The sequence below is a fragment of the Chinchilla lanigera genome, unplaced genomic scaffold (genome assembly GCF_000276665.1).
Source record: "Chinchilla lanigera isolate Chin_1 unplaced genomic scaffold, ChiLan1.0 scaffold00001, whole genome shotgun sequence".
Lineage (NCBI taxonomy): Eukaryota > Metazoa > Chordata > Mammalia > Rodentia > Chinchillidae > Chinchilla > Chinchilla lanigera.
The window spans coordinates 45,114,184-45,127,089 of NW_004955402.1; the positions used below are offsets into that span (position 1 = coordinate 45,114,184).

The window sequence follows — 12,906 nt, forward strand, 5'->3', positions numbered from 1 at the left end:
GGTTCTGATAGATTCACGGCTGAATTCTATAAGAACTTTAGGGAGTACCTGAAACCACTGACCTCAAACTATGTAAGGCAATCCAAACAGAAAGAGTACGCCTTAAAACATTTCTGGAAAGTAGCATTACTCTGATTCTAAAATAAGACAAGGACACCCAAAAAGAGAACTACAGCCCAGCTTCTTTAATGAATGCAACTGCAAAAGCCTCAACAAGGTGCTGGCAAGCAGAACACAACTTACCATCAAAAATCCATACATTATGGCCTCACAGGTCTACTGTTAAAAAAAAACACAAACACACAAAAAGAAAATATAATATATTCTGAAGACAATAAATAATGAAAGAAATATGTTGCCACAATATACATAAAAATTGCAACTTAATATTCTCAAGGAACTAAAATGTTTTTAATACAAAAATCAGCAATATAAAAAAAGAACCACAAAACAAAACTCAATTAGAAGAGATGATAAAATGATAGAAAGAACTAAGAAAACTTGTGGAAAGAAGTATAAAAAAAGTAAAACCATTTAAGCAATAACAGGCAAATTTGGGGGATTTTTTGGTTTTATAAAATAAAAAGCAGTAATCAATTTATTTAATTATAATATCCAAGGTCTTATTTGAATTGTATGTTACTTTCTTTTAAAATGTTCCTTTGTTCTCTAAAATAATTGATAAACCATTCTGTGTGCTCACACTTATGTTTAATACTCAGATACAGGTTTTTGGACTGGGCACAAGTCACGAGCTCCATGATGTGGTGAATTGGTTCTTGTTTTGAAAAATCTTCCAGGTATTTATCCAGAAACATATGTTCACGAATTCTGGACCCTCATCATCAAAACCTGCTTCACTGTTGATGAACTGAATCCAATAATCTGATCTTGATGCTTTAGCTGTAGCAGATCTGGCAATTTTCATCTCTGATATAATGTCACTGAAACTGATTCTAGTGTTCCTTCCATCTTTCTCACCCCTCCAGTCTTCTCTGCGCTGCTGAGCTACCTGAGCAGCTCTCACTTGGTCATCTGCTGGTCAAGTGGGAGAGAAACTGCAACAACCAGTGTAGCTGCCACCAATACAGGACTCAGAAGCTAATTTCCCTTCTTTGAGCATCTTCTGTAGCTCTTTGGAACTTGACAGTGTTGCCTCCACGCTTTTAAGTGGTATTCTGCTGGGTGGCTTTGTTTTTTGTAGATTTACTGTGTTTAATTCAACTGTCATGTCTTTAATAATGTCGAATAAGGTTCTTTTCACATTCTTTTACAGTGACTTGGTTCTCTGAAAGCTGGTTGGAAAGTTCACCAGCGGGACAAGACTGCTCATCCTTTTTGCTATAGATTATGCTGCTAGGGCCAAAATATCACTGGATATTTTTGTTCTGAGTTCTAGGAGGAGCAGCAAGAGGTAAAATTGCAGCCTCCAATGCCTCTGGGCTTCCAAAGGGCAAAAGGTGAGAGAAGGGCAGAGAGGTAGAAACGCCGTGACTCTTGGGAACATCCCTAAACTTTGAATAGAAACTGGGATAAGCAGAGTATGGTGTATGGAGGTAAAAAAATGGGAGAATCAAATTAAGTACAGTATAAGTAAAGGTACACAACAGGGATGACATTGAAAATAGGGAAATTTGTGAAAAAAGAGATCAAACATAGAGTTAATTAGGATATCCAAAGAAGAAAATAGTTAAATTAATAAAGGTCTGTCAGAATTTTTTTTAAAGGCTAAGGACATAGCTCAGTAGCACAAGTGCCTGCTTGGCAAGTGCAAGGTCCTGAGTTCAATTCCTGGTACCTAAAAAAAAGAAATTAAAAATATTCTTTTGAATCTACACATGGAAAAGCACATTTAAAAAATTACCCAGAATAGTTATCACAGAAAAATTCTATGAAATTATTGGACCCTTAAACCAAAGAACCTGTGGCTTCCCAGACAAGTAAAACAAAATATGTCAGGCTGATATTGCCCTGGTTTAAACCTATTTTCTAGTAATTAAATTATTCATTTTCATTCTGAAAAGCACCATAGTTCACAAATTGGGTTGCCAACCTACTCCACTAGCCAGAACATCAAAAAAAAAGTCTTGACTAAAACAGAAACCAGAATTCAGTTAGGAGTATTCACAATATACTCTACAGAGAAAAATCAACTCAAGAGTTTACATCTTGACAAGATTTATTTCAAATATAAAGGCGCTCTTATTTTGAATGAAGCAGTCTAGGGAATATTTTTCGCATAAACCTTTTCCTTTAAAGAGCCACGAAAGAATTAGTTCCAGTCAGCACATGGATAATTGAAGAGACCATAGCAAATGTACTGGCTCTAAGCATTGAATATATTTACTTGTACACCTGAAAAAAATCTATTTAACTGTAGACCTAAGACAAAAATAAAGGTGAAGATAAGGAAGACAAAATAGAATATGAAAACTGTGTGTTCTGAAAGTGAAAATATAGTACTGTACTATAAAAATTTAGAGGAATGAGGGGACATAAAGTAGAGAGTAGAATAAAGTTAAAGTTAAATAAAGTGGCTGTCTCTTATGAGCTATCAGGGATATGAAGGATGTGGGATGATGATCTAAGTTTCAGAAATTTAAGAATACAATATAAGAGTAGCTGGGTAGAGTTGCACACGCCTGTCATCCCAGCTACTCTGGTAGCTGAGGCAGAAAGTTCAAGGTTTAAGTTCTGCCTGGGAAACTTAGTGAGACTCGGTCTCAAAATAAAATAAAAAGGGCTGCATATACAGCTTTACAAAAAGGGCTGCATAAACCCTAGGTTCAGTCCCCAGTTCCATAAAATAAAGTATACAATTGAAAGCTAAGTGACAAAAAATGGAAGAGAGAAATGGTAGAAAATGATACTGATTTTATTATAGTTCATAAAATTATGCTAGATACAGAAGGTACCAAAAATGCTAAATATAAAAGGTATTAATAATTTAAACAGAAACAAATATTATGACAGAAGTAAATAAATCTTTTTCCTGAACAATATAAATGAACTTATTTCACACATACAAATATAAAAATCTCATTGGCTACAAAACTCAAGTCTATGCTTCTTAAATACAGATTTTAAAGAATCAGAAAGTTTAAGGATGATCAATTTAACAAAATTGGACTAAAACACACAACAAAAAGTAGATATTACAACTTTTGTGCCAAAACAGGTAGAATTTAAGATTCAAAAAGCATTAACTGCTACGAAGAGGAGCACTTCAGGAAGCTAAAGGAAGCTGCCTATTACGACAGTACAAAAATTTTCAGATTGGAAGGACCAAATAGCATGCAGCAAATTTTATAAAAGAGAAATTATAGTTGATACTAGGAGGGTTGGAAATACTTTTTTTTTTTTTTTTTTTTTTCCTGTACAGGGAATCGAACTCACGACTTTGCGCTTGCCAGGCAGGTGCTGTGCTGCTGAGCTAAATCCCCAGCCCCTTGGAAATACATTTTTAAAGAACATTTTATCTGTTTAACCCAGAAAAATCAAGAAGGAAAGAGTACTAAAAATAGAAAAAGATTTGAACAACATAAATATAGTCAATGAGACTGATCTTTTATGTACAAAACCTTGTGCTTTAAAATCCATGAGGAATGTTTTCCTTTGAAGTGTGAATAAACAACTACAAAAATAAGGTTATACGTATGAAAGCTAAAAGTAAAACATAAACAATACCTAACAAAGAATTTTAAAATACAAGCCTTTTTAAACACCTCAAGTCAAGAGGGAAATATCAGCTGAAATTACAAAAACTAGTGAAACCAGTATATATCAGAATATATGTAAGAACTAAAGCAAGTCCTATGGGAATTTTTTTTTCTGGAAGCTTTGTTCTTTAATGAGCCGTGGCATGATTTGTTCATCAAATTGCTTTTGTATAGCCACACAGTGCATTTTCTGAGGGAAACAACTGTACTTTATACAGATGTCTTGTCCTCCCCTAAAAACAGCAAGTTACAAAGTGCCTGTTGGTTGTATCCAGAATGCAATCCATTCTGTGGGTGAGACAAATAATTCTTATACTATTATTCTATGCAACAGTAAATGATATTATATTTCACAGGATATGTCCTTTTATAATACAGTCTTTAAAAAATTTGCACTCAATATATTTATAAATTACTTTAAGTCTATTAAAATAATATAATACTAATTTTTAGTTCACTTTTCTTATGGGAAATTTTTTAAATGAAGACTGAAAATATATACATCTGAGCATCTACTAGGTGGAAGATCCATAAAATGAAATGTAATACAAACATAACAAAGATGAACAAAAGAAAAATTAACATGGACAGCTACTAAAAATTAATATAAATCTGAAGCGAAGAAGGAGGAAAGAAGGCAATAGTGCAAATCATCTAAATGTTTAGCTTTCATTGTAGTTTCTTAATGTGTAGTGTTCCTCAATGAAAAATAGCATTTTTCTTGAGTCAAGAGATTAAGTAGCAAAGAATATGTCCCTAAACAACAGATCTGGGAGTACAGAGGGGGAGAGAAGTTGTTCACCTGCACTTCTATGACCTTAACTTGCTATCAAATTCACAGACTATTTCGATCAAATATTTTTAACAAAAGCTAATGAACATAGGCAAATGTCCATATCGCCCTCAGTACGGAAGGTTCAGCAAGCAGGAACAGTGTGATTTGGATCACGACAAAGTTTCCATCACCCAGTGCTAGTCATATAGATCTTATTAAATGAGATATAAAGCTTTCTTACAAATCAATATGGATAGTGCCCAAATAGAAAAATTAATAAAAGCATACTGTGGAAAATAATTACAGGTGGCCAATAAACACATTTAATCTTCAATCTCACTAGTAATATGGGTTAAATCTACAATTACTTATCACTTGTCCATGCCAATACAAAAATATTTTATAAGAATGCATGCATAACTCTCACACATACCCAACTCAAAATAATCTTTCATGCTACAAAAGGTAAGTTACACCACAGTAGGTTGGGGATTTAGCTTAGTGGCACAGCGACTGCCTGGCAAGTGTGAGATTGTGAGTTTTATTCCCAGTACTAAAAAATAAAAATGTAAAAAAAGTTATACAATCCCATTTAATAAAATGAAAATTAGCATCATTCTAAGTAGTTAACATAATGGTTAAAGAAATGATCAACAAACATATGAAAGAATATTATTTAACACTTAAAACTGTCATTCCAAAACACATATAATAAAATTGAAATGCTTATGATATGCCAAATGAAAAAAACAAGATGCAAATCAGGTAACAAACACTAAATTTTGTTTATATGTGTATGGATGTGAGAAAATAGGCAAGAGAAAATTATAATGTATACTATATTCTAAAATGTTAATAATGGTATTCCTAGGCCATTATAAATTACATTTACTTTCTTGATTTTTATGACTTGTTCAAATTGTCAATAAGAAAAATCTGTTTTCACAATTAAAAAATAATATGTACACAATGAGAGCTAAATACTTGAGCAGTTCTCACTAAACAACTGACAAAAGAAATTGGTTAAACAATCACTAAGGGCCTGGGGATATGACTCAGAGGTATAAGCACCTGCCTGATAAGCACAAGTTCCTGAGGTCAATTCCTGGTACAAAAAAAAAAAAAAAAAAAATCACTAAGATTCTTAGTTTTTGATCAAGTATACAAAAAGCTATAAAGACTATTCTCACAAATTTTTTGCATTTCCAGACTTAACCTAGGAAATAAAACATATAAGACAAAAGTTTGTGACATTTATTGACTTACCAGAGTTAGGGTCACAGACAAACCTAGTAACCCAATTCTCAGGACATGAAGGAGTCCACTGGGAGAGAAAGTACATGAACACTTACTTACCTGTGGTAGGTGCTACCAAACACCAAAAAAAAGAATTCGTTGTAACTGTTGATGAATCGGTAAAGTCAGGCAGAGTGCAGAATTTGTGAAGCACTTGAGGGCTTATGTATAGCAGACATTTTTATAAAATCTAAAGTATATATTGAAAGGCAATTGAGCTTGAATAGCCAAAATAGTCTTGAAAAAAGAGAACACAGTTGGAGGACTCACCTTACCTAATTTCAGGAGTTAACATTAAACTACATTAATAAAGGCAGCATTTTCTTGGCAAAAGGTTAGGAAAATAGATTCATCTTAACAGAACACAGTTCAGGAGTAGGATTATAGAAATAAAGCTAACTAGCTTTTTACAGAGATTCTGCTTCAAACATGTGCAGAATAACACATTAAAAGGTAACCAACGACACCTTGCTGTTTGATTTGCTGTTGCTTAGTGTAATAAGACCTATTTAACCCCTCACTATAATGAATATTGATATTATAATGCTCTACCAATCCCACTAATAAATATTAATACTCAACTAATTCAGATCACAATTTTTTTTATAATCTGAATACAAAATTATATGTGTAGTGTCTGTTCTTATCATGAATGCAGTAAAAATTTTATTATCCTTCAAATAAAGCACACTTCCTTATTTTCAATATAATTATTTATAAATACTAAAATTTAAAAGAATCAGTAAGAATATGAAAGTATTGAATAAAATAAATGGAAGAACACAAAAATTTGAATTGTCAAGTAAGGTTACAATGCATCAGAGAACTTGTCCAATATCAGACTTGAATAAAAATATCAAGGATACAATGCTAGACATTAAATAAACTGGGAAAAAAGGTCCATAACTGTCATTGCATTCCCTCAGATCCATTCTCATGTAGCACATGTGCTTCATCACAGCTTATCATTAGAAATCTCTGAGTAAGTTGCTTGCCTCTTTACTTAAAGAGAAAAGAGCTACCACAATCTTGAAATTAGTCCAGTTTATATCAAGATAGTCACACAGCTTATGCAATGTATCTCAAACAGCCATGACAGTAAATCCACTGAGTCTGGTTTCCTTTGTCATAAAAAATTACTAGGCCAGGAATACTCTACTACAAGCTCCCAAATGATAAAGACTATCCCAACTTAATGCTATTATTAATTAGAATGTCTATCATTAGTAACAAGTTGCCTGTCTTGTTTCTCAAGGAATGATCCACCAAAATAAGAAAAAATGGATTAATTACCTACTGCTTAACTATTTATCTCTTAGCAACCACCTTCTTATAATTAGCATTTAAAAACACTATCCAGCAACTGTACAACATACATTTTTAAAAGCATGTGGGCTGTAAGTTGGATATAGAAAATTTCTTATGGTGGAAATTTGTAGCTCTAAAAGTGATTTTGCATAGGAAAAAAAGCTTTAGTCAACTACCTAAGAACATGGAAACAACTTAAACCGAAAATAGAACAAATAAATAAGAAAAGGACAGAATTCAATTTAGAAATATACATTAAATAACATTAATAATACCAAATCTTTGTTCTTGATCAATATGCATAAGTTTGATAAACCTAACAAGACTAGAAAAGAAAACACAAGAGAATCAAGAATTTGAAAGAAGCAATTATTTTAGACACTACAGATAGAAAGGAGATAAGAAATGTTAAGACTTTAATATACTGTATCTAACAACATAAAAGAAATAATTTCTTGACATCAGTTGACATAAGCTTCAAATAGGCCCATGTTTCAAAAAATAAATGCATTATCAAAACTCTCCTTACAAAGAAAACTCCAGCCCAGATGATTTGATGAGTGAATTATTTCAAATATTTAAGGAACAAATAATATTGCTGGAGACCTAGCCAAGATCCTCAACTGCCTATATGAGGAATATGGCAAAAGATGAAGAACGAACAGAAACAAATTTAGTAATTCATGAAAGAGGGGCTGGGAAGTCAATGTGTTAGGATGGGTAGATACGAATTTACTCCAGGCTCACCACTATACATTGGGTGTACACAATATTCTGAGGAAGTATCAGATGACTCAGAGGGCAGCAGTGATCCTATGCTGATGTAATCTTGCCCTGGAACATCACAGCATCACGGGATCATTAAGGTCTCCATTAAGGCCTCTGAGTCCTAACCTCAATTTATAATTTGTGGTCTCCAACACATTATCAATCTTTTATTAAGTATTTCAGAAAATAGAGGAGGAAGAAACACTCTTCAGAGTAATCCTAATAACAAAATCTGATCACACATGAAAAAAAGAATATTATTTTATGTCTACCCTAATAATGTACTTTTTACATTAAAATATAAACAATAAATAATGTTCAATTCACATTAAGATATTATCAATTGAATCCGGTGGTCTGTAAATAAAATACCTCAATATCCATTTGCAGTTGATTCCAAGAATGCAAAAGGGTGAGTTGACATTCAAATAACTAATCAATGCAATTTGCCATATAAGAAATACACCAAGAAAATCATCTCAATATATATGGAAAAAACATGACAAAAATTAAATGCAGAGAATTCTTAAATTTTATGGAAAGCATCTAAAGACAACTATGGCTAGCATCTTACCTATGAAACTTGGAACACATTTTATGATATAGGACATGGCAAAAATCTCAGATTTAACTCCTTCAATCTGACATTGCAAAGTGAATGTTGTAGTGCAACAAGACAAATAATAAAAAAGTAAAAATATTGAGTAAATTATTCTTAACATATTTTTCTCTACATAAAAAATATAAAGGAATAACCAGGAAGAGTGATATATACTAATTGAGAACCTGAGGGAAGAGAGTCCCTTGAACTCAGGAGTTCAGCCTGGGCAACGCAGCAAGATCTTCTCTCTACAAATATAAAACAAATAAAATATTATAAAATAAAATAAAATAATTCTGTATTTTTAAAATGAATTTTAAAAATTCAAAGGAATCTACAAAGTAAGTATTCTAATAAACATGTAAAGATATAGAACAAAAGGAATAACCAGGAATATCAAAAGATGAATACTCAATACTCAATTGTATTACTCAAAACTCAATACTCAATACTCAACAACTCAATACTCAAAACTCAATTGTATTTCTTATATTAAAATCTGAAAATATTCTATTTATAAAATTATTTTATAATATATTTGAGGTAAAGTTTAATGAAACTAAGCACAGAACCTATTATATAAAAACTGAAAAATATTATTGAGAGAAATTCTCAGACTTAAATTAATCCATGATATACTCTAACTTCTCTTCAGATTGTATAAAACTTTTACCTTTTAGAAAAATCCATGGCATACCATTTCTTTAGATGAGGCAACATTGTTAAAATGTACTTCTCAATCTGAGTTACAGATTCAACTTAATCTTTATAATTTTAGCAGGTTTTTTATAGATATAAACAAAGTCAGTCCAATTTATAATGAATGTAAAACACATAAACTAATTTAAAAATCTTGAAGAGAGAGCATAAAATAGGAGAATTCAAATCAATTGATTTCAAGATCTATGAAAAAGCTATAATAACCAACATATGTGTAACCAGCATAAGAACAAACCAACATATGAATGATCAGAATAAGGATAAAATACAATATATATGATAGGTTTTTGCAAACATCACAAAGCAACTCAATTGGGAAAGAAATGCATCTTTAATAAACAGTATTAAAAATTTGAACTTACTCCCTATGACACAAACTAAATTTAACACAGATCATTGTCTCAAATCTAAAATTTAACGTTTTTAAACTGCTGGTGGTAGAGCAGTAAACCTTTGCAATCTTGGATTTGACAGATTTTTTTAAAAATAAATTAAAAATTGAACTTTAAAACTTTTTTGAGAAATTAAGTAGATTGCCAGCTGACAGAAAAATCTAACAATTCGTATATTTGATCAATACCATTTGTTTGGAATATATAAAGAAGTACTACAATTCAATAACAAAAGAATAGAAAATTAGTTTTTAAAACAGGCTAAAGACTTTCATAAAGCAGATATAAAAATTGTTGATAAGCAATTACAAATAATATATTTTATTAATTATTATAAACTGCAAATTAAAATCACAAGATACTACTATACACACCCTTGAATGATTTTTTTTCAAGTTGCTAATTTCAAATGATGGCAAAATTGTGGCACAATTTAAACTGTCATACATTCCCACTAGCAATGTGCAATGATATAACCAATTCCAGTCATTTGTAAAGTTAAACATAAACTTCCCCTATTATTCAACAATTCTACACATAGATACTTATATAAGAGTAATTAAAATATATAACCACAAAAACAATTTTATAAGAATATTTATAACAATCTCAAAGTAGAACAAATCCAAATATCTCCATCCACAGGAGACTGCATTAACAATTATGCTATATTCAGGCAATACAAACAAAAAGAATAAACAATTGTGGATGAATTTCACAAATGCACTAATTTGACTGAGGAAAGCCCGTCGCAGAAGAGAATATATTTCCATGTATATGAAGTCTTAGATGAGGCAAAAGTAAAATATGATTTTAAAAAAGCAGAAAGAAAGTGATTGCTTCTGAGACAGAGGCTGACTAGGAGTGGGATGAGGAAACTCTCCAGACACAGTGTAGTCTTTTTAAAAATAGGGATGTTAGTGCATTTGTCAGAACTTAGTGAACTGTGCAGATGAGACGGGTGCATTTCACTGCATGTGCATTTAAGTTAAATAATATAAAAAGGTATTTAATTCCAGTTTCTAGTTTTGCTTTTATTTTTATAGGAGGATGGGTTAGCAATTCTGAAACTGGATTACACATACACTAGCATGAGTGAAAGTATAAATATGCAGAGAATTACAGTAGCTAAATTTCTTTATGAAAGGTACATCAAAGAAGGGAGTTACAAATGGGGAAAGAAAAAAATATACTCTGCAGTGCTGGATTGGAATTAGAGGTACCTGTGTAAATATAGACATAGAAATAAGTACAAACAAACATGCATATGTATGCATATGCATATGTATTTAGATAGATATGAATGTACTGTATATCTGATGTGTGTCTAACAGTGTGTGTGCCTGTGTATAACCATACACATATGTTTATTAAACAAACCTATGGAGATTGCTAGCAGCAAAGAATCATCAGTAGCAGAGAACTTAACTGGCCCCCAAATTTTAGTTTCTAAAATCCATTCTATGCTAAGAAGTAGCAGTGACTTTGGAGCAAAACGCCTAGAATATCTTTCTGCACCATAAAGTAAGAAAGTGCCCAAGAAATGCTAGAGAGATGTAAAAAGGATACAGGAGCCAGTTTAAAATAGATCCCATTGGTCAAATTTTACTTATGTCATTTTTAATAAAATGAAAAGCCAAACTTCATTTAGATATCAAAAATGTCAAGGTTAAAAAGACAAAAAAACTTTATCCTTCTTTATGGCTGAGTAAGTACCCTATTGTATTTAAAAGCAACACATCTTTTTTACCCATTCATTGGTTGGTGGGTATCTGGGCCATTTCCAAGATTTAGCTACTACAAACTGTGCTTCTATAAACGTGGGTGTGCATATACCCCTGTGTTATGATGATCTTAATCATTTGGGGAAGATACTAGGAAGGGTAGTACCTGGATCAAATGGGACCTCTAGTCTTAGTATCTTGATGAATCTCAACACTGATTTATACAGCGGTTGCACAAGTCTACACTAGCACCAGAAGTGGAGAAGGATTCTTTTTTCCCCACAGCCCCTCCAGCATTTGTTATTGGTTTATATCTTGGTAATAGCCATTCTTTCTGGAGCGTATCACTCAGCATTGTTTTAATTTGCATCTCTCGAAAGACCAATAATGTTAAACATTTTTATATATTTATTTGCCATTTGTACTTCTTCATCTGAGATATGTGTGTTCATCTTAGATGTCCACTTTTGGATTGGGTCTTTAAATTTTGGGCGGTCTGAGTGTTTTCAATTCTCTATATGTTCTAGATAGAAGTCCATTGTCTCAGGTACAATGGGCTGAAGTTTTTTTCCCACTCTGTGGGTTTTTCTCTTCACTCTGTTGGTGACTTCTTTAGTTGTGCAAAAGCTTTTTAGTAAGATGAGATCCCAGTTGTTGATTCTTTGTAATATTTCCCATGCTGTCAGAGTTTTGTTCAGGAAGTCTTTGCCTGGACATATGTCTTTAAGAGTTGTGCCTACTCTCTTCTTAGCCATAAAGAAGTTATTCTTCTTTATGAGATTTTTCTAGGTAAATGGACACACCTTGAGACCATATTCTTAAGTGAAATAAATTGGACATACTTGTGTAAATATCACATTGTCTCACTTGTGTGAGAAAATAAAAGTGTAAAAAGGATCAAAATGTGTAGTAGATATTGTGAAATAGGAAGAAATGGTTCAAAAGGGATGGGAAACCAGGGAGAAGGGAGGAGGAAAGGAAGAAAAGAAAAAGAAAAACAGAAAAGAAGGGTAAAATGGGAACAAAGCTTTTGTAAATAACAGGAAAAGAGTGGTTGAAAAAAGGGGAGGGAGTGAGAAAAAAGAGGAATCAATGTATATCATGTACAGGTACAAATCCCCTATGCTGAATGTGATCATTATGTATACCTAAATCATGCCAATAAAATGAACTAGAAAAAGACAAAGAATAAGGAACTCTTCTAGATTAAATGACATGACAACTAAAGAAATTTCATGATTTTGTATTGTATGCTAAAAGAGGGGAAGGAGAAATAGCTATAAAGGATATTCCTGGGACAAGTGTTCATATTCAAATTACTCAAAAATGATTTGAATATGAACGATGGATTATGTAACAGGATTATAACACTATTAAATTTCCTGACTTTGATCATTGTACTGTGGTTATATAAGAAACCGTCCTTGCTTTTAAGAAATAATGTAATACACCACTGCCATGGTCCTCTGGCCAGCAGCACGCCACTGCCACTGCCGCAGATGGTGGGACCCTGGATTTTGAGAGGCCGAACGAAACCAGCAGTTGGTGATTAAGGTGAACTGGTGCTGTGCTTTGGCACACGAACTAGTTGAACAGAAGTAGG

General features: G+C 32.3%; 1 pseudogene; it reads right to left on the reverse strand.

Annotated features, from left to right (window-relative positions):
• Positions 1 to 748: 748 nt before the first annotated feature.
• Positions 749 to 1,619, reverse strand: LOC102007837 (annotated as a pseudogene).
• Between the last annotated feature and the right edge of the window lie 11,287 nt (positions 1,620 to 12,906).